A 20,649-nucleotide genomic window follows, 5' to 3' on the forward strand; every position below is an offset into this window, starting at 1 on the left:
CCACATGAGAGCTGGTCCTCATTGTGCACAATTGCAAGGGAAAATGTTACATTTAGTCTGACATGTGGAACTAATTTGCCTGCCTCTGTTGGAGTTTGGGGGAAATCTTGGATCTTATGGTAAAGGAAAACATGGAGGAATTGTGGGTACCCTGATTCAAGATGCTTCATTTTTACTTTCTGTGTGTGGTACTGCACTGTGAATAAAATATAGGGGTGAAATCCTGTCCACATTGAAGTCAATGGGAGTTTTGCCTTTGAGTTTGAGGCGACAAAGATTTTGCGCTAGGAATCTGTTGGATTCTACCAATGGAACCTTTCCTTTAGCTCAATTAAGCAGACCTCTTCCTCAGCCTTAAATCCTAATGTCATCACCAGTTTTGCTTCCTAGATAATCCTCTGTGACTGAAGTTTGCATGTAATTGTTTCAGAGGTCTATGCTCAGATACAAAAACATACATATAGAAATCCTTAAAGATCTTTCCTGTCAGAGGAAATTGTAGGCTGAATATCAGGAAATACATCCTGATGGGGAGACGGAGAGGATAATGGAATCGTTTTCCAACAGAAATGGTGGCTGTCCTATTCCTAGAGATATTTTAAAACTAGACTGGTCTCTGAGGACTAAAAAATGTACTGTAGGGAACAATTTAGAACTTCCAGAGGAAACACTAGATGACCTAATAGGTCTTCATCTTCTGTTTCTAAGATCCTGAACTCTCTTCATTGTGTGGAATTTTTCTCCAGATGTTTTTGGTTTACTAAAATCTTTATTTTCAGGATTGGTAGGTGTTTGTTTATTCTCGGTAATTACCCTACCTTTAACAAAATAATGGGTATTGGACCCCATCACCGTTGCATTTGTTGCATATATGACATTCAGGTCCTATAAAACATCCTATAAAAAGGTATTAATATTCGTACCTACTGCATCATTTCTGTTCTCCATCAGCCGAGTTTCTGTCTTGAGCCTACAGAATTTCATGGTCAGAAACGTTAGTGTTGCCCTAAATGACATACTCATGTATCATTCCTGTCCACGCAGTGTTTTGTTAGTCACAAGTGTTGATATTTAGGTTTTGTGTCAGATCAAAACTCTGGGGGTAACTCTGCATGTGCTCCAAACTACCATTCTGTTTTATTTATTTTTTTCTTTCAGCCTCTCTGAGGCTCACTCACCTGGTTGGTATATCCATTCCAATGAGAGACATTTTCTATTCTTTAATGTAATTTGTAGTGCTTTCTGTTCTGGAATAATTAAGAAAAAACTCTAGATAATCTTCAGTTCCCATTGGAGTAGTTTGTGCCTCTAAAGCATAGGCCTGAATAGCTTTCCCATGGTGTATGGGAAGTCCTGAATAGCCTCTCTGAGAAGTGCTCCAGCTGAAGTCTCCTTTATGATGCATCTGTAGCTGCTCTTTGGACTTTTTTCTGCTCCCCTTGCACAGAAGGCCAGGGTGGCATCAGGATGTTCCTTTTTTAGTTCTGCTGCTTCTGGTCCTTCATCCCTCTTGTTTTATTTCTGTACACAGAACAACAATGTTCTCCTACTTTTAAATACTTCTTGAGTCCTTGCACTCATGCCTCACCTTGTCTTTTAAATTAGTTCATGAAAAAATAATTTGAAAAAACCCTTCACCTTAGAGAAAGGTGTGTACCAACCATACTTGTTTCATCATTTGCTTCTGTATCCTTTCTGTCTGCTCCTTAGTCAGTTACTTTGTCTACTTAGATGTTTAACATCTTTAGGACAGATCTGGTATTCATTCAGAGCGATATAAATTATTAAAAAAAAACCTTAATTAAATCTGTTTTTCCTGTTACTTTTTAATCAACATGTTGAATCAATATTAAGTCTTTGTTTTGTTACTTAAAATTGCCAGTGTCACTTATTCAACTGAGAGATGCTGCAAACAAGACCCAAGTGTTCGTTCCATCACAGTAGGCTCAGATTTTCAAAGTAAATAAAGTGTTCCTGAGGTAGATAAGCATAAACTAATTTGCAAAATATTTGATATAAACAAATCTATCTCCACCCAAGATTTCACAATCATAAGAATATTTGATTGTGGGTAGGGGGCGGCAAACCATTTAGTATGAATTGTAGCTCAGAGAACATAATACATTTGGCTCCTCTTTCTGATTAATACAAAGGACTTGATAAGTTGCACAATGTTCTTTTTTTAATTAAACATTTTATCATTGTGCAGCCTTTTATTGACATTCTTCATAATAGAGCTGATAAGATCTTGACCTAGTCTTCAGTAAAGTAACGTATAACTCAATATTCTGGCACTCACTGTTCCCTTTAGAATTAAACACATGGGTTTCTGATTTTAATTTAAAACCTTATGTACTTTTATTCCCATTTATTTGTTTTACCTTCTGTCTTTATAACCTTGTTTGATTTATTTGCACTTCAGATACAACCATTTCTGTGGATCTCTATTTCTATTTATTTGGATATTTAAGGTACCATCTGAACTCAATTCCTCTCTATTATTCTAGAATTCTTGCCTTTTCTTCTCTATCAAAAAAATAACCACCACCAGCAAATAAAACACACCCAAAACAACAAAAAACAAACCACAAAACAGTAGCTTGTCCTCTAACCTTGCTTCATATGGTACCTATTACATCCAAATTTGATTTGTTAAACTAGCTTGACTCATTTCTGCCTTGTGAAACTTCTTGAGAAGCTTCATGAAAATATGCTTATGAAAAGTTGTTGCTAATGATGCACTGGAAAGCTATTCTGTCTCCAGTGACCATAAAACACTCGAGTATGTAGAGCTAGCCAAGTGTCTTCTAACTTTCATGACAGTCGCCTGTTTAGTTGCCCCGTCGCTCATTCTCTCAACCCAGCTGGATTCTCACACTTTCAGCTTAGCTGTGGGAAGGAGAGTAGGCATTTGCTTGCAGTTTTGGTGGTGGTAGATGGAGAAGAAGGTGGAAGTCGAGGCACATGCACAAGTCAATGGGATGATATTGGCCTGAGACTCTCTCACCCCACTCTTGCAGTTGTCAACAACATAATCTGCCCAGCAAACTCAGCTCCAGATACCTAAAATGTCCTTCTCCTCAGTTGCTCCAGTACCCAACTATCCCTCAGGAGACCAGCACCCTCCATCCCCAACAAAAGTTACTTTCTCTCACAAGCAGACCCTTCATTCCAAGGAGCCTGAGCACCCAACAACCCTCCCCGCACCCAAGACCACTGACCCCTAGCTGTCCCAGCACTCACATATCTCCCATCAGTGTCCTAACCCCCAACAGTACCTATCTACCTACCTTCTCAGTAACCCCCTCACTCCTAGTAGTATCAACAGCCCCAGCAAACACCTTCCCAGCTACCCCAGAGCTTCCCCCTCACTTCCCCTTACCCCCCCCAATTATATCCTGACATTCCTGAGCATCCTCCAACCCACCTACCTACCACCCCAAGGTGCAAAGTTTTCTTCTGTCCTCCCACCGCTACTCTTTGGGGAAGGATGCATTGACTTTAAATAATTTTAAACTTAATGAGTTAATTTGCAAATATTTTGCATCAACTGTCATACATGGTGCAGAATAAAACTTGGCAGCTACAAAAATGCAATAGGAATGCTACAACAGAGTACATTAATCCCTCCCACTGCAGGCATGTTCCATACAACCATGGCTCCTGATGTATTCTGTGGTGCTCTGGCTGACCCTGAGTAATCACAGAGAGCCTATGAGCGCTGAAGAAAAAAACATGCATCTTACATGGCATTTGTAAAATTAAAACACTTAATTACTATTGTCAGTTAAGTTCCTTTTTTAAATAGGAAGGTAAATTGCAAGAAAATGTGTTGGCAACTTATCTGGAGCATGGTGATCTCTGTTCATATCATCATCATCATTATTATTTTGGGGCGCTAGGCTCTGGGAGGACTTTGAAGGTAACACAATTAATCCCTTGGAAGTGGAGTGCTTTGTGTTTTGTTAGAGCAGTTCTCTCTGGCACAAGCCATGACCAGCTCAGATAGAGAAGGTGTTCACCCCAGTGAAGACGGGAAGTGGAGAATTACAGGAAAACGAGAGCTGAGTTATATTCACCCCTGAAAGCATAGCTGAAGGAAGCCATGTTAGAAAAAAAAATCCTGGCCTATTTTATTATCAAGAGTAGAAATTATACACTTACATAAAGATGTTAGACACTGATCAAATTATTCAAACAGGTGCCTAAATTTAACAGCCTAATTCAGTTACTTGATTTGCAGAGGTTCTGAGCGCTCACAGCTTCGTTTTTGGCTCGTCAGGAATTATGGAGCTTTGGTCCCAGGCCCCAGCAAGTCTAACACCAGCTCTGGTGACTCTATTAACACAGGGTCTTGACCGAACCCACAGTTTGAGAACCACTTTAGGCTGTGCAAAGACTTGCGCAACAAACAAAAGAATCCCCAAACCAGTGATTTTTTAAAAAAAAATTTTTTTTTTAAACAAATAGTCTTTCCTCTGCAGTGTTTGCAATACAACTTCTGCAGCTCAGTGCCAGTGCTTGGGAATCTGCTAGTAGAAAAAATGACTATTTACAAATTATGAGAGAAATGTAGAAGGAGATAAAAGTATAAGTGATGCAAATGACCTTTAAATATCTAATTTCCATCATCTAAATGTTGATAATATAAATTAGGAAATATATTTAAAAATATATCACTGTATAAGTAGGTGTTTGCTTTATTGCAGAAGACAGAATACACAATCCTTTTACAGGCCGGAGTGAGGTTGGTTCCTATCCATCCAAAGTGCAGTGCCCTCTTTTTGCTAGTTAGAGATATTTTGTGAGTCAATTAAATTAGAAATTAGTTATCAGGTGTGCTAATATTTTCATTGGAAGTGGTAAGGTTCTAAAGTGTATGTTTGCAAGGGCAAGGTGATAATATGGGTCAATTAATTCTGTAATCTTTCACTTATGGAGACAAGGGTTTGAATATAGGTGAGGTTATAAATGTATTTTAAATCAAGTTCATAGAGCAAAGTGTTCACATTACAATATTGTATGTCTGATTGAACTGGAACCTGTCATGTACTCTTATCAGGGACTGTGATAAAGAGAGAGATCCTGATTTTCCAGGACACTTTAGTTGTTATGCCCATACAGCTTATAGCCAGTATGAAAAAGCTCATGCTCATTATCATATTGGCAGTAGAATGGTAACATCACATTAAAATTTGTGGTGTCTTTCACTCTATGGGTTCGGATTTAGACTGGTACTATTTGATCTGCCCTTGGAGAGGTTTTAAAGGCAACTGGTGTTGCACAACCAATGTGTTTTATGTCATACACTTTACAGCATGAAGCATAATCTATTAAGCAACACGTTAAGGAAAAAAGAAAAGACTAGAAAATACTACAATTGTACAAAATAGCCTATTTCTAGTGGAGTTTTCAGAAGACACTATAGGAATTGAGTTATCAATGCCCACTGAATGAAGTTAAGTACCCAACTCTCTAAGGCCTTATATTGAGTAGAAAATAAAAGGTGTGTTCTTAGTTAATTCAAGGTAAAATTCTAGTGAAGACAAGGCAGTTTGCAGTTATTATGAGAGTTAACTGTTCAAGGTAAAGGCTAAGAAGGAACATAGGGTTTACTTGACCTGCTCATCTGTGTTAAAATTACAATTTGCTTTGTCTTCATTCAGGTGTTACCTCATGATAGCTAACTCAAGTTAGCTAACATAATTAAGAACACATCTTTCCCCTTTCCCCTCCAGTGAAAAAAAGGCTTTCGGTGCTTTCAAAAATCCCATCCTTACTATTTTTCTCTTGGAAATGACTTTAGCTTGCCTGATTCCCCTCTCCCCCCAATTTGAATTGAGTCCTTTAAATTGCAACAAAATCCCTAAATTTCTGCTCAGGCAAAATTCAGTTAAAGTCACTTGGAGATTGGCTGATAAAAATTGAGTAAGGACCACAAGTTTTTTTGTTTGCTTTGTTTATTGTTTAAAATCTATCAAAGTGTGAAAGAAAAACTCCAGTGGTATTTATTTGATAGATCTTTAAATGGTTTATCTAGTGCCATGTATAACTGACTGAAACATAGTGAGAGCTGTGCAGGAGACACCGTTAGTATGCAGTGTCCAAAGTATCCACACATATATTGAATTACAGTTCTACTCCAACTTTATTAGAAGACCATCTCTGTGCCATATACAGTTGTTTTCAATTGTTCCATTTAGTGGTCTGTTGCAGCAGGCTTTCAGAGGTGAGTTGGCATCAATCGGCTATCCAGAAGAATTCAGTTTTAAGGAGAGATTTGAATGAGGAGGTGTTCATGCACAAGAAGTAGGACACTGCTCTAAGCATTAAGGGCATTGTGGACAACGGCACAAAGACAGAAGTGGTCCATGGCCAGAGAGCTTGTAAGCATCTTGCCTCGTGCTTATATGATTTCAGAGCTTGTAAGTTTCTTAAAACTGTCCATGTGCACTTTATGTGTGAATCTGTTGACTGAACGAAGTTTTCTGCTGTTCATGCTTAGTGTGTAGTTTTTCAAATGCTCATAGCTTGGTAAAAAGAACAGGAATACCTAGAGACTAAAGTACCACAAGTACTTCTGTTCTTTTTGCAGATACAGACTAACATGGCTGCTACTCTGAAACCTGTCATAGCTTGGTGAAATCAAAGCCATGAATGCTCACTGGTGGTAAATGCTATGCAAATACTAATGCTAAGAAATATTCATGAGAGTAATTGTAAGAGAAGTGCCATTTTAACAGCTTTTTGTAGTGAATTTACAGTAGGTTCCTCAAACAACTACAAATGTTTGTGGAGAATTTGCAAGCAGAAAAAAGGATGCAATTTATTCTGATTTAAGTAACCAATCACATGGTACAAATAAATAGTGCTTGTTTCTGTCAACCAGTTTAAAAACATGTCACAGGGTCAAATGTGTTTGTGCACATTTTTCAGTGAGGAATTGTAACTAACTAACAAACTAATTAATAAAATCCATGACCTGTTTGCAGATGCCTGGTGAACAGACATAGAGGTTAAATTCATTAGCTATATTGCGAACAATTTAACTAGCTCTAGTTAAAGATGTGTAAAAGCAGGATTATAATGGAATCAATTTTACAACTTACTGAAAGTGGTCATGCTAAGCAACTGCTACAATATATCCTACTGATTTGCTATTAATGTAACATACAGTAGAACCTTAGCGTTATCAACACCTCAGGAATGGAGGTTGTTCGTAATTCTGAAATGTTCGTAACTCTGAACAAAACATGGTTGTACTTTCCAAAGTTTACAACTGAACATTGGCTTAACACAGCTTTGAAACTTTACTGTGCAGAAGAAAAACGCTACTTTTTACCGTCTGTTAATTTAAATGAAACAAGAACAGAAAAAGTTTCCTTACCTTGTCAAAACTGTTTTTTAAACTTTCCCTTTATTTTTTTAGTGGTTTATGTTTGGCACAGTACTGTGTTGTATTTCCTTTTTTTTGGGGGGGGGTCTCTGCTGCTGCCTTTTTGCATACTTCTGGTTCCAAATGAGATGTGTGGTTGACTGGTCATTCATAACTCTGAGGTTCTACTGTATCTGCATTTTGCACCACCTCTAAAAAATGCAAAATGTTTTTATTTTCAAAGTGATAAACATGAAAATAGGTTGTTGTTATTTTTACTAAGTGCAGTCATTCTGCTTAGCACTAAGCAGGCATAGGGAAAGCTATAGTCCCTGCCCTGAGGGGAGTTTATAACCTAAGGGCCCTGTCTTAGTATGAGTAGCTGAATTGAAGTCCATGGGACAACTGGTGTGAGCAAGGACTAGCGAGTGAATGTAAGGGTTGGCAAGATTGGATCCAAAGTCACATCTTCCATAACGTATTGTTTGATGCTAATGACAACTACAGACATAGAAAAAACTACTATCAGAAATGGAAAAATCCTCCAAACCGCAGAATGTAAACCCATCATGTGTTAACAAAATTATTGTCACACTCAAACCTGGTTTGCTAGTCTAAAGACAAACTATAAATTGAGGGAAGCCTAGTAGATTGTTATATTTCATGCCTGAGTTATTTGAGTAACATCTTACATATTGTTCCTAAACAAATAGTAATGCATGATGGAGGGAATAAGGGGACACTTACATTTTACAACTTGTTTTGTAATCTAAGACATTTACTCTTTAGAATCTTTAGTCTCTATTTCCTCCTTTGTTCCATAATTGATTATACTAACACCTCCTTTAACCTACCTTAAAGGGCAAGTAGGAAATTCATGTTTTGTTTTCATCAGCCCATCCCTCTGAAAAGTGTTCAATATTAAAACAGTTTGCGAGAAGCAAAGGCAGAAGAAACAAGAGGCCCAGTTAGACCATGGCAAGGTTAAGAGATGCATGCCTGATGCCCGCAGCAAATATCGGCTCTTGTTCCTGTACAGTTCTTGCATGGGGAGACCAAGTTAATTGGGGTATGGCTCTGTTCTTTGCTTTATGTATGACCTTTTATTATCTCTGTGGCCCTGTAGTTCATGCAGTGTCATAAAGCTGTGGGAAATTCTTCCACATAGTGTTATCAGCTGTTTGAAATTAACTTAAAAAAATTAAATGTCTGTGTTTCCTTTCGCCTGAAGGTGTCTGAAGCAGAAAACTGCTAGGGAAGCAGAGTTACTGTGGTTATGGTTTTGCTGTTGCTATCCAAATGTTTCGTTTTGTTTCGTTTCTTTTCTTTTCATGCAAGCTGCTCACTGGCAGTCAGGTGTTGTGATGGGGGTTGGTTTAGGAGGGGTTACATGGCGTAATTCCCACGAATGCAGGAGGAGAATGAAAAAGATAAAGAAATTTTGTTTTTCTGAGCTGGAGGATTCTCTGCATGACTTCCCCACTGATGGGATCATGTGCTTTCAGGCTGAGATTTTATTAACAATTCAAATGGAAATTGAGGGCACAGGAGGAGCAGATTCTCACATAAACTTGATCTGTCCATGAATGCAGTTCTCTGTTTGCCCTGACCCTGCATGGCTTAAGACACTGCCTGTGAGGCCAGAGTGCCAGACACAAAGAAAGAAATGAAAAGCAAGCACATTCCAGTAGTCTGCACAAAGGCAATGGAGCAGTTTCTAGCAGTCTCCCCAGAGAGAGATTTTATCTCCTTGCGCTAAAACCTTGTAGAACGTTTATTAGTGCTTCAAGCACCCAATGCTTATAAATTGATATGATGCTGGTTAAACTCTATAAGTTTCCTCAGAAAGCTTTTTGTGTGTGCGTGCATGCATGCGCTATGAAAATATTTTCTTAATCAAATGTTTATTAATATTGTTTAATTGGTATTAAACACAACAGCCCCTTTTATAAACAAAATACTTTCTAGGGATTTTTTAAGCAAAATGTTATTGAATTTTCGTAATAAGCAAATGCAGGCAAGTGTGAAGAAAAATGGCATTCTAGAGATTAAATATAGTAGTAACAGGTATGTTACCAGCATTGTTCAAAATTCTGCAAAATTTCAGTTTTATATCATATTGCTTTTTTTTTTATGTTTGTGATGTTGAGTAGATGGTAACTGATATGGGATGTCTGCACTTTCCAGCCCTCATGAAGATTGTTCCTGAGTGGCTGTACCAATTAAAACATTTTGTGTGCTTGATTTACTTTGTGTTACAAAGTTAGCAGCACACAAAGCTGAAGCATAGAGTGAATGCCTGAAGCAAGGCTGATGTGGAGACATTTGTACTGACATTGCTTTCTGCCAATGACAATAGGTGATGCTGCATTGCATCAGTGATGATAAAACTCTGGCTGAGATGAGAGCTAGAATGAAGTGATAACTGCTATTAAAAAAAAAGTTAATGAAAAATGGGAACATGATAGGATATTATTATTATTCATATTTCATATTCACTGTATTGTGATAATACTAGAAATATCATTAAAATGCTGGAGATTTCCTCTAGCAAGCTATTTGATAATTCTGAATTTTTTTAATCAGACTTCCTTTCATGAAAAATTGTATATAGTTATGGAAAACATAAGAAAATAAACTTTTGACCATTTCAGCAAAATTCAGTTTGATCCCCCCCATTTAGTGCCTGTTTTTCATGAATAAAAAGTATATGTAAAACGTATTTATGGTAGCAAGTCATACCCATATGTTTTTTCCATTTTCCTTAGTGTTTAATGGCTTCAAAAACTTTTCATATGCCAAAAAGTAGTTAAATTAGTAATGTGAAGCTAGAAAAGGATATTGATTGAAATCATTTTTTTCTGCTAATTTTATAGAGGTTACAGTCCCCAAAATTAATTGTTGTACTTAGACTAATTGTTAGTAATTAGTGAAAACATTGCTTTATTGCTTTTCTTTCATTTGATACTAATTTATGGCCTTACATTATGAAGTACAAATCCCAGCATTTTCTCCTTCTCTATAAATATTGTAAATGGTAATGTGACAAATTAAACTTTTTGCATGTATGTGGTTATTGCTTTATAGAAATGTGATAACTGCAATGGCAGTATGCTGGCATTGCTTTTACATTACTTCAGGAAAAGGTTATCCATGCAAGAGCTTCAACGAATTTTTGTATGAAGGAATACATTAGTATGATGAAGCATAAACTGATTTATGTGATACAAGTTTAATCTTTCGTATTCAAATACCTCTTAGCTACTTGAGTAGCAGTTTTTATAAAGCCCTTAGTTTTTCTTCCACTTAAAAAAATATTTTCCTCTCAGATTGGTGTTCATGATTTGCAGAGTGATCTTTGCTGGATTTGAGTTACACTGCAGAATCTTCTCTGCATTTTGCATCTGGCAAAGAAATCAATTTTGATCTAGTATTTATTTTTGTTTTCCAAGTGATTTTTTTCTGTGTAAATGTTTTTCAAGTCTGGAATAGATGTAGCATATAAAAATCTGTTCCACTTTCTCATATAAGTAAGATGGGGAAAATAGTTTCCTTTATAGTTAAAGAAAACATGAAGTGATGGAAATCTGTCATGAAAGTTGATGTATTGAGGGTGTATCAAAGTAAATAAAAAAGGAAGAGCATGAAGGAGTGAAGTATGAGTTTAAATTACCGTATTTGAGTTTAAATTAAAACCTCAGTTATGTTGGTGGCTCAAAGGGATAATATTATTAAACAGTAAATTTCAAAATACTGTGAAGATGAAGAATATTTGAAAACCTAAAATAGCACAGGACATTTTTTTTCTAAGCTTTTATAAACAGTTTCAGGAATGATACTCATTTCCGTTAGGCCTGATTCTGATTCATTACAGTCAATGGGAGCTAGAGCTAGAGGTTTTTGATTTCTTGACGTATTGTGTTTTCTCTTGTTCTCCTAATACATCGTGTCAAAATTGATTTGAAAAAAAGTAACTTTTTTAAAGTAGTTAGAAGTATCTTAAATATTACATAGAAATATATGATTTTAAAGTTAAAACTTAAAATGCTTCTTAAGCAGATTTGTACCAGCTCTTTAAAAATTTGCCCTTCAAAAAAGTAAAGTTGTTAAAAGAGATAAACTTGGCAGATGAAAATGAAAGAGTTTATTGTTACGTGTGCGTCATTTGCAGGATTGGAGAAAAATGGTGAAATAAGATTCTTGACAGGTAGGATGGTTTTAAATTTGTAGCTTTGTGGTTTGTTTTTTTTTTTTTAAAGCAGTGCTTCAGTTAGAAAAACTTCAACTTTTCTACAGAGTGGAAATGCCCCAGTAATCTTGAAAACTAGGCAGTCTGAGAGCCCCCATTAACTTCCAGATAAAGTGTGAGCCTCGTAAACAAATTTAAATAATTATATTCTGTAGTTAGTTAAGAGCAACTGCAGCTCTTCAGGGCTTTTAATGAGAACTGAAGTTTAGGAAGCAACTTGAACAGTTTTAGTAAAATACTTGTACATAATGTAATCTACTCAAGCAAAAAGGTTAAAGATTAATACTTACATACATTTTCATCTGCGTTACTTATCTGATATGGTTAATATTTATTCTTTATCTTTCTCTCCCTTTCTGATCTCTTCAGGGTTCTTGTTTTGTTTTTAACTGTGACTGTATTTTGTGTGTGTGTGTTTGAGAGGGGCATGTACAGACACAGGTTGCCAACAAAACATCAACATTTACCAGAAGTTACCATAAAATGAGAGATGCATTCAAGCAGGGCCGGTGCAACCATTTAGGCCAACTAGGCGGTTGTCTAGGGCGCCAAGATTTGGGGGCACCAGAAAGTGGCGCCCCCCCCAAATTTTTTAAATGGTTGCAGCCGCTGCTGCTGGAGGGGCTGAGCTGCCGGTGGCAGCAGCTGCCTGCAGCTGGCGGCCCAAGGTGTCCCCCGGGTCAGTGCACCGCCGCCGCAGCCTGGCAGCCCCAGGGTGCCCCGCGTCAGGAGCGCCCGCATACACGCGCAAAGCCCCCCTAAAGGCAGCCTGGCCCCCTGGCCCCTGGGTCAGGGAGCTGCCGCCGCATCCGGGCAGCCAGGGCGTCACCCCGCCCCGGGGTCAGGGCGCCGCTACCGCAGCCAGGGCGCCCTCCGGGGTCAGGAGCCGCCACCACGACCCGGCAGCAGGGCACCCCCCCCCCGGGGTCAGCGAGCCGTCGCCGCAGCCCAAGGCCCCCCGTGGGGTCAGGGAGCGCCGCCACATCCGGGCAGCCCAGGGTGTCCCCCACCCTCCCCCGGGGTCAGGGAGCCACCGCCGTGACCCGGCACCCCCCTGCCGCCCCTGGGGTCAGCAAGGGCGCTGCCGCAGCCCAGGCACCCCCGGGTCAGGGAGCGCCACCGGCATCTGGGCAGCCCAGGGCGTCCCACCCCCCGGGGTCAGGGCCACCACCGGGACCCAGCAGCCCAGGGGCGCCCCCGGGTCAGGGAGCCGCCGCCGCTGCAATGCCAGGGCACCCCCCCCCCGGGGTCCTGGAGCCGCGAGACCCGCGCGCGGGGTGACGAAATGTCCTGGTGTCTAGGGCACCAGAAACCCTAGCGCCGGTCCTGCATTCAAGCATTGCAGTCAATATGGGTACAACTGTAGAATTTTGGGTATTACTGAGTGGCAGTTGTTGACTTATTAATGGTAACCATTACATATTGGTCAAGTCCTCAGCTATGGCTGAGCTCTGCAATTTAGGGTATGTGGAGAAGCTGTGTTAAGGCACTTTTGCAGTGACTCAATTCTGGAGAGGGGTACAGTTGAAATTCGTTATCTGAACAATTTAGAACACTGAGAGTTGCTCTAAGTTGCACCAGCTGCAATGGCTCCCAGGATGCTGTTGCAGCAGCTTCCAGTGGTCAGAGAGAAGATGTATTCTGGCCACATCTTCTTCCCCCATGTATGTGCCTGACCGTACATATGTGACTGCAAGTAGGCTTGGAGTCAGGGCTGGCCCTAGGTGTTGTCATGTTCTGAGTGGAAAATGTTTTTTGTGCACTCCAAACAACTGAACATGAAAACAAAGAAAGTTGATCAGAGATTTGGTGCCCTGAAATGTTGGTGCCCAAGGTAGCTGCCATGATCACCCCTTCCTAGGGCTGGCCCTCTATGTGGTGGGTTGTTTGGTAAGGTTTACTTGTGTTGGATTTTTCAAAGAGGCAGCGGTGGCAGCAGGTGAGAGTGAGGACTAGTGCCCTGAGAGAAGACTTTTTGTGTTTAGTGACCCTCACTACCCCACAGCAGGAGACTGGGGCCAGGAGCTAAAGCCTAGCTCTTTCCAGTCCTGCTCTCTCGTATGCCTATGGAGATGGGGAGGTCTGCCTGGCTCTTAAAAATAACTGGAACATAGGTTCCCACACTATCCCTCCAACCTCACAACAGCAATTGTGCCACTGCCCCTACCGTTCCCCTGCGCCATTCCCTCCCATCCATTTAGGATCTCGCAACCCCCTCCCAGTCCCACTATGGTCCCTGAGCTGTACTCTCCTCCTGCACCGCACCTCACCCCACCGGGGCACCTCGCCCTGCCTTCCTGATGGGCTCACTCTGCAGGGGTGTGGATGGAGGAAGGAGGAGGAAACAGAGCAGAGGGAGTGGAGTCAGGAACTCTGATCTTCTGAGGAGAGGCTGCCAGGTGGTGGACCTGCCCAGGTCCAAGTGGCTGGGACTGGTTTGGAGCTGCTTCCCTCCCTGGGCTGGGCAGGGTCTGAACCTGAGCCTGGTGGGGTTATTGACCAGCAAGTTTAGATTTCAAATGATATCTTACAAGGTGTATTTTGTCTAAAGATTATCACAATAGTTTGTAGGGTATGAATACAGTGGTGCATTCTATCACAGTACGGTAGCACAGTTGTGCACAGACTGTGTTCCAATGAGACATTCCCAATAATTCACAGAATTAAGCAGATTGAGGAGAACTAACAACTTTATACAACAGTCCTCAGGATGACATAGTTGGAGAACCAGTACTATAGCTCATTAAGAAACAAAAATTAGAGCTGTGTGAAATGTTTGCAATGAAGCCTCAAATCATGAAAAATTTATCTCATTTCATATTCCATTTTAAACTTAAAAATGCAGACTAGGTTCATCAAAAGATTTGCCAAAGTTCATAAATCTTATAAGTAAACCTACTTGATGTAAGAGCAGGAATCTTACCTGTTCACTAAAATCCTGTGAGGTTTGTGGATTCTCTTGAGATGGGTTCTAACAAACTCCTCAGAACCATTGTGTAGATCGAAACTGAAGATAGTACTTGTGTGAACTCCTTCAAATCCAATTTGTCAAGTTCTGCGCAGCTCTGAGGACCAGAACTGTCCTTTATTTTAAATGAAATCTTGAGTTGGAAGCTTTCTTCAGGTGTTGCATCTTATTCTTACCTAGTCAGCATACTGCTGTTTTTATTTGTATTAATGTATTACTTAGGAACTATAGTTGTGGACCAGGACCCCATTGTGATAGACGCTGTACAAAAACAGAACAAAAAACAGTTTTACTTGGTGGCTTATGGGTTTTAGTAGCTTTTTTCCTTCAGCATCTACAAATGTCTTTCATCTACTAATTTGTTGGGGATCCTATCCCTATGGTAGTAGTCAATATGGCTATAATGCATATCTCTCACATAGAGAATGTAGAAGTTCTTTGCGACTTCATGGATCAGCCAGCAGAACAGTACAATACAAACCTTATCTAGCTCCTGTTGAAGTCAAAGGGAAGACTGCCAGTGACTTTAGTGAGAGTTGTATTTGGGCTCTTAATGAGTTGTGCAGCTGTGAGTCTTACCACTCAAACACAAATATCTGTATAATGAAATATAATGTTTTAACGTTGGCTATATTCTGATTGGACACTATTTCCTATGTGTACAGGAGGGATGGGTTTGCTTATTTTTCGTCTATAATGTTTATGATCTGAAGATTTTAAGGATACAAACATTTTTCAGTGCCTCAGAGAGCAGCAGCTCCATGAGGAAAGTTCAATTTGCTTAACAGTTTTTGAGTGGGGATGTTTGGCCAGTTTAATACCATTGGTGGCTATTACCTTAACTTTTTTTTAAATAAATGACCCAAGAGTAAATATAATTTAAAATAGGCAGCATTTTGAAAGTTAAGGGAAATATATTTTAACCCTTATCATAAATGTATTTCAGAGTAGATAAAATTGATGAGTATTGATGCTCAAAATTCAGAAGCATAGGAGTCTCACATCCTTTAAAATATTTCCCCCTCTAGGAGTGTTACCAGAAAGGGAAATAATAAACATATAGGATGTGGTAAAAGGTATTATTAAGTTTTCATTGAGATATCATTATAAGAGAGAAACTGAAGAATAGATTGTACTTTCAGTGAATCATGCTATTTGCTTTGATAGAATAATGAAAGTTAAGTGAACTAAATTTTTTTAGCCTGTTAAGCTATGCCATGAAGAAGAAAAACCTACCAAACAGGGTGGGCAGGATCCTTTTATTAGTTTGTTTAAACAGTGATTAAAAAAAGAAGTCTTTTCTGGTTTGAAAAGTCGCATGTTGTATCACAGCCTAGTCTTTTTGTCCAGGCTATTTTGATTGTTGTTTGGCCAACAGAAAAAAAAAAAAAAGGCTGCTTTAATACTGAGCATGACCATAATAATGAGGAAACAAAGCAATGCAGTCAGCCAGGCATGAAGAATTATTTATTGACGTTAAGAGGCCAAGTGTTTCATCAGTTGCATTTTAATAATTTTTGGCAGAGATGTTTGTACTTATACAGCAACTGTTTCAATATCTGATTGAGTTTCAAGCTGTAATTTGAAAATATAACTGAAAACGTGAAGAGAACATTTCCCATGATGCAGTGTGTTTAAACATTTCTTTACATTTGAATCTAAGACTGAAAGATTGATAATATTTTTAGTTTCATACCCTTCTATTTGTGGAATAGCTAAGCTATGTATCCAAGTAATTTTGTTTTTGTTACTTTTGTTCTGGCTCCCTTTTTGTTGCTTCATTTTGTTTGTCATTTATTGCATCTTATCTTAGTTTGGACTGTTAGCTCTTCAGGACAGGGACTTCCATTTGCTATGTGCTTATAAACTGCCTAGCACAATGAGGTTCCAATCCTGCAATACACATAGTAAATAAGATTCCAAGGCTTGTTTACAGTAAATGCTGTAAAAATATATGCTCTCTAATAATGAGACATTACAATTGTATGGTAAATTGTATGAGATCTTTGGAATTGGTAGTTTTTTTTTAAAAAACATGCTTTTACTTAACACACCAACCAGAATGGATACAATACATGAGCATATAAGGTTCTTGCTTTTACATGTGCAGCTGTGCTCTTCATTTTACTCCTGCTTGCAATCGATTGCTAGGTGAAGCTAGAGCTTTTCAAGAAAAGTCTGGGATTATGTCAGCCTTTCCTTTTAGCACAGTGATGAGGTTATCAATAATGCATTGGAGATCTCAGGATCCTTGAACGTAGGGAAATCACAGCTGGTCAGGGTTTTTAGTAGAATTTGCAGATTTGAACCAAGAGGTCACCCCAATTGCTTGTCAGAGACACACTCCCTCTGTCTCTCTTGGGGATGGGCGGAGTTATATTTGAAACATTGCCATTGAACACGTTATTTAGAAATTCTTATGTTTCTGCAACATACCTCTTAAAAATAGCATACTTAATGCTGTTTGCACTGGCCTTTTGATGTCTTGACCTACCCCAGTTTTGTTTTAGTGTCTTCCCTAAAAGTTTACTCATATACTAACAACTTGCTTGACAGCAGTATTTAAGTGCCATACTTGCACTTTCTGGTCACGGTGATGGCAGGGAGTAATAGTGAGGGAGAATATCTGAATGTGGAAATGCCAAGCTGTCTCTTGTTACATTTTATTGATCTCATTCTGATGTCATTCAATTAAGACAGAAATATGATGGATAGTCTCTTCATAGATTCCTAGTTTGCTCACCAACCACTGCAGATAAAGCCTTTTTTTTTTTTTTTTTTGAGGGCAGAATAGAGGAACAAATCCAAGATGCGATGTGATTTGAATTACAGATCAAAGTTGTTGTTTGTTTTAATTCTAAAGATATCCTGAAAAGCAATATCTGCAAAATGTGCACCCTGCATTGTCTTACCAATACACATCATCAGTAAAGTATCGTCAGTTGGTTACTGGAGTCAGATTGTCATATGATAAAAACTTCTTCCTGTAATCTGAATTTAGGAAATAGGAAGAAAATAAACTGCCCCACTCATGAAAGAAGCTACCTGCCCAACACTCCAAACAATATCATGTCTTTGTGTAAGCTATAACTTTTTGATGAAACTTCTGAGGAAAATGTACTGATCTGAAATATGTAGAGTAACTGAATAGTTTCTATCTATAGTTTAGTTTAAATGCAGCAGAAAAACTGTTTGAGCAATTTTAAAAATGGACTTAAAAACAGTGGAGCCAGATCCTCAGCTAATGTGAACTGTCCTAGCTACATGGATTTACACCAGCTGAGGATCTGGCCCAGTATTTAGATTGCTGTTTAGTGTTCTAGTGTATCATTATAGAATTCTATACAGTGGAATCTCAGTTACAGAAACCAGAGATATGAATCGATGGGTCAAGCACACTCCTCATTTGGAAGTGGAAGTATTCTATCAGGTAGCGGCAGAGATTTTTAAAAATCAAACACAGTTTAGTAACGTGTTAAACGTAAACTACTTAAAAAAGGGATTAAAAAAAATTTGACAAGGTAAGGAAACTGTGTGCTTGTTTCATTTAAATTAAGATGTTTAAAAGCAGCATTTTTCTTCTGCATAGTCAAGTTTCAAAGTCATATTAAATCAATGTTCAGTTGTAAACTTTTAAAAAAACAGCTTTAATGTTTTGTTCAGAGTTAAGAATATTCCTGAGGTGTTCGTAACTCTTGAGGTTCTACTGTATATAGTTACCAGTGTTTCTGTACTGATAAATCACTCTGAATTTATACCTATTTTATACTGGCTAAAATGTTAAAGGAAGGATTGACAATTTCCAGAAGTATCTTCTGCCATTGGGCCTGATTCTTCAGTCTTGATTCAGGTGAAATTCCCATTGGCTTCAATGTTTAAACTCATTGTGATTGACGAAGTGCAAAGTAATTGTGAGATTCTAATACAGTAACTGACTAATATTAAGGGGTTGACTCAGAGATTTTCCTGAGTCAAGCATGGCTTTGTGTCAGGGGCTGTGATCAAGGGTAGTTGCATTTCCATTATAGAGCTCAATAATTTCAGATTATGGAAGGGTGCACACTCTACTGTAATTGTTTACAAACCAGCAGATCTACAAAGCCCTGTAGCCTATAGCTCCTTGTGTTTTCCAGAGTTCAATAAAGGCATTATGTTATAGGAGTTAAGATTGCATCAGGGTTTTCCCTTTGTTTATATGAAATATATAGTGAAATATATTTAAACAACATACTGCATATGATATATAACAGAATAACAGTGAAAGTGTCCTGGTATTTCTAGGGAGTTAGAAATAAATAACAACATATTAAACCCTTTTAACAACATTATTGGTCATGGTTCTTTAATACACCTTACTGTAAGTTTTTACACAAAAAGCTTCAGTAAGGTGAATTTAAGGTTTCAGGCTCAAAGTTTGAGGAAAAACAACAAAAACAAATATTAGAAAACCAAAAAATCCAAAGCAAATATTTCACTTCTCAAACAGGGCACCCAAAATACCTTAACTCCTCCACCATAGAGATGTCAGGTTGTCATTTTTACTTCTTTGTACGTTGAGTATCAAAACTGGTTCATATATATATGTGAAGTTTATTCATGGAGGCATGCTTGCTTTGGGTCTAATGATACTAGGATAATTAGCTGCCACATGGAATCACAGGTCTCAATCCTTGGCATCTTGCAGAATTGAGTCTTTGATAATGATCAGAAAATTGCCTGCTATGCTACTTGTTTAATGATAAATTAGTACAATTATTTATTTGCATTGAGCATGACCACACAGCAGCCATAAAGCTGCACTGCTGTACAATTAAAATGGAGGCATTCTAGGTTTTTAGTCGCTAATAAAAATACAGCCTTAGCTATTGATGTATAAGGTTCAATGTTTTTTGGGGTTTGTTTGTTTATTTGTACAGGGAATTTGCTAAGTCAGGCAGAGTTATCAAGGTAGCTTGAGTGCCTTGTTTGAGAAGTGCCAGCTTAACTCTATTTCCTGAATTTCTAAATTTTGGGGGGTTGTAGTTACTTTTTAAATCTAATGATTCTTAATGATAACGTACAAAAACACTAATACTTCAACCTACTGACATGTTTTGTACAAGGGTTTCCTTTTGGGAGAGTGAGTGATAGACTGACAGAATTTTGGAGACACACAAATGCTGTATTTAAAAGAAAGAGTCATAGCCTTGGCTTATTTTGTAGAAGGGAGTACTGTTACTAGTTAATTCCGGGCACTGTAATAATTTTTTCACTAAGTGCCTACTTTGATGAGTAAGACCACTAATATCAATGTTACGTTTACCAATACTAGGCTCAAATTTTTGCATTAAGTTTGGCAAGTAAATCACATGACAATGAAAATAGTGGAAGTACTGTGTATCCTCACCCACCCAGCTTGCAAAACCCAACCTCTCTACTGATATTCAGCATGCCCTGTACCACTAGTCTTTGATGTCTTCAAGGACTGGCCTTTGCAGTTTTCATCCCCTTAACCTCCTTCCTTCCAATCTCTTTGGGGAGAGAGGGAAAGTCCACTACCCGTGTTCCCACTAGACCTTAGGGAAATGGTTTCCCACTATGGATCATTACCCCGTTCACTCTCAGAGCCTTCTGAAAGGGCAGTGGTCTTCCCATGCCTTCAGTCAGGCAGAAGGGATAGGTATAGTCTCCTTGCACCAGCCATTACTGAAGTATAGCGGCTCAGAAGCACTTTAATGGTCCTCTTCACCAACACACTAGATGTTTCTTGGATGACGACAGGGTGGCCCTTACTTTGTTGCAGTCCCCTCATCTGAAAGTACGTTGGAGGAGATATCCTCCAAAAGAGTTTAGAGGGAAGAGATTAAGTCCACTGTATTTGTGGACTTAATATTAGTCATTTGTATTAATATGCTGCCTAGAAGCCCTCATCATGGACCAGGACCCTGTTGTGCTAGGCACTGTACAAACAAAACAATGGTGCCCTGCCTTAAAGGGCTTACAATGTAAATACAACCAGATGACTGACGGTAGTAGTTGCCTTTGGGAGGAGAGAGAGTTCCTGAGGTGAAATGGAGC

At 38.8% G+C, this 20,649-nt stretch overlaps 2 long non-coding RNA genes across 4 annotated transcripts in view; one reads left to right on the forward strand and one right to left on the reverse strand.

Moving 5' to 3' along the window:
- LOC116815468 (uncharacterized) overlaps positions 1 to 20,649 on the forward strand; it is a 325,990-nt gene that overhangs the window by 209,210 nt on the left and 96,131 nt on the right. The window lies entirely within an intron of this gene.
- LOC142046260 (uncharacterized) lies at positions 6,016 to 20,403 on the reverse strand. The gene is made up of 4 exons (XR_012655141.1): positions 20,182 to 20,403; positions 14,548 to 14,853; positions 7,388 to 7,587; positions 6,016 to 6,530 (listed from the first exon to the last, which is right to left on the reverse strand). It is a non-coding gene; the product is annotated as an uncharacterized LOC142046260 (long non-coding RNA).

The sequence above is a fragment of the Chelonoidis abingdonii genome, chromosome 1 (genome assembly GCF_003597395.2).
Source record: "Chelonoidis abingdonii isolate Lonesome George chromosome 1, CheloAbing_2.0, whole genome shotgun sequence".
NCBI classification, from domain to species: domain Eukaryota; kingdom Metazoa; phylum Chordata; order Testudines; family Testudinidae; genus Chelonoidis; species Chelonoidis abingdonii.